We start from the raw sequence: 2,166 nt of genomic DNA, 5'->3' as shown, positions 1-2,166 counted from the left end.
AAAGTTGACTTTTCCTTGGTTTTCACTTGATGAGAGTTGAAATTTTGCCAGCCAATCAATTAATCAATCAATCAAATAAACTAATTACCTTCACATGCTTAATTTGGAAGAGCATCAGGAAAGTAATTTTGTATGTATGTCAGTGGTATAGTAAAGGATAAATATTAATGAGGTAGTAAAGTTTACTCTCTTCTCACATGCTTCACACATGCTTGTTGACTTTTTTCTTTTCTGTTGCTCCACAATCTTGCAATTACAGAAATTATATGGTATCATACTCCATTAAAACTGTACGTCAACAGGACACCCCACAAATCTTTTCCAAAATATGCGCTTTTTTTTCCTGTAAAATATTATATGTGAATGTAACTGTGCAGCCACAACTGAAAAAATGATGTCACATGAAGCTAGTCTTGAGTCTAAGTCCTTCAACTCTATGTTAGGATAATTGTCCCAAAAGATAGAGACTTTGAAGAGCTACTAGTAGAGTGAAAGTTGTATTGCTGTTCTGAGATAGGACTACTGTTCTTTCTTTTCCTAAGAGAGCTCAGTAGCAACTTTTCTGACCAAATGGATCTTAGTAATTAGAACTTTAGTGATGATAGGTCAAATGGCTCTACTGGAAGTCAAAGAGTGAAAATAACTTACAGAAAAAAACTGTATACAATTATTTCCCTAATTACTCTAAATTCTAGGCTACTGTATTTTTAAGTTAAAAAAAAAAATTTAAATACAATTTTGACTTTGAAAAACACTGAAAAAATGTGCTATTTATGCTCCGATAATTTTTGTTGTTCTTAGTCTGTGCAAGGGTTTTATAAAGAAGGATTTTGTTTAAGTTTAAAAATGTCAGGCAGTCCTGAAATATCTGATAGGGATACTGAGCTTTCTCGTTGTCGTTAATGCTGACCCACACAGATCTGGTCACATTTAAGAGCTCTGCTTTAGTCTATGCTGTGCTTCTGGCCTCATGCAAGAAGCACAGTACAAGTAAATGCCCTTGAGGAAGAACACTGGCATGTCTCAAAGAGGTGCTATTTCATCCTACTCCGTGTTTATGCTTTAAGACATTAAATCACAGCATCCCTTTGTAAATCATCACTGTTTTGCCTTGACTGTGAGCAAGAAGACTACCAGCAGCTCTTTGGTGCAAAGCTGCCAGAACTTTGCTCTTCAGTCTCTGTCATCCTTGGGCATCACAGAGCCTGGGCAAGGCGGGAACAGAAGCAGAAACAAGAATGGGTTAGAAATTATAATTCCTAATACATGGTCAAGTTTTCCAGAGTTAGGCTAATCTGTAAGTGCTACTTTTTCTGAGACTGCATTTATATTTTTTCTAGTATATCATTAAATCAAAGAATAGGTTTTAGTCATTGCTCCTGACATAATTGTTTCTTGCCCGGCCGCAAGGGAAAATAAACTTTGCTGTAATTGTTTTTCTGTTTCTGTGAAAACTATAGCACATTCACCTTCATATGATTTATGCAAGTATGATAAGACATGCATATAAAAACATTGTTTTCTCTTACCTCTAATGTCAATATGTTGTGTGAGGAAGGAAGCTGGGAGGAAATTGAAGTTTTCCTCTGAAAGATCATAAATCTTGATCTGTTATTCATTAATGAACTCCATGTAGCTCTTAATTGCCAGTAGATTTGCTGTGTAGAAAAAGAGCAGGGTAGAGAGTCAAGAAGGCACACAGGCAGCAGGAAACCACAGGTGTGACTAGTGCCTTCCTTACTGTAGCTTGCTGAGGTGCCTGACAAATACATTGAAAAAGTATAAAAATTTTGATGGAAATAAGCCTACTTTTCTGGCATTTGTCATCAAAATGGTGTCAAAAACAAAAGTATTTTCTACTTTCTACAGAGAACCCCTCTGCCTTTTAGGATCAGCTTGGCGATGAAGCTTGCCACTTCATTCCTTTATCAGCTGCTGAATTTGTGAGGGCTAGTGGTTCTTTGCATGAAAACTGCTGAAAAAAAATCATAAAGACAAAGCAGTTTTGCACAGACTCACATGTAGACAAAAAAAACCCCAGAGTCTGAGGCCGTAAGTAGCTATTTAAACAATCTGTATAATATATAAAGCTGCAAACCCCCACTATGTCTCACCATTGGGAATTACAGCCTTAGTGCCTATGAGAATCCCAGAATCATCTAGGTT

General features: G+C 36.5%; 1 long non-coding RNA gene across 1 annotated transcript; it reads right to left on the bottom strand.

Annotated features, from left to right (window-relative positions):
* Positions 1-1,032: 1,032 nt before the first annotated feature.
* On the bottom strand, positions 1,033-1,721 carry LOC135412506 (uncharacterized). The gene is made up of 2 exons (XR_010429704.1): positions 1,530-1,721; positions 1,033-1,205 (listed from the first exon to the last, which is right to left on the bottom strand). It is a non-coding gene; the product is annotated as an uncharacterized LOC135412506 (long non-coding RNA).
* Positions 1,722-2,166: the final 445 nt, after the last annotated feature.

Source organism: Pseudopipra pipra, chromosome 3 (assembly GCF_036250125.1).
Source record: "Pseudopipra pipra isolate bDixPip1 chromosome 3, bDixPip1.hap1, whole genome shotgun sequence".
NCBI classification, from domain to species: domain Eukaryota; kingdom Metazoa; phylum Chordata; class Aves; order Passeriformes; family Pipridae; genus Pseudopipra; species Pseudopipra pipra.
The sequence above is the reverse complement of the archived record's forward strand: the minus strand, read 5'-3'. Positions and strand labels throughout refer to the sequence as shown.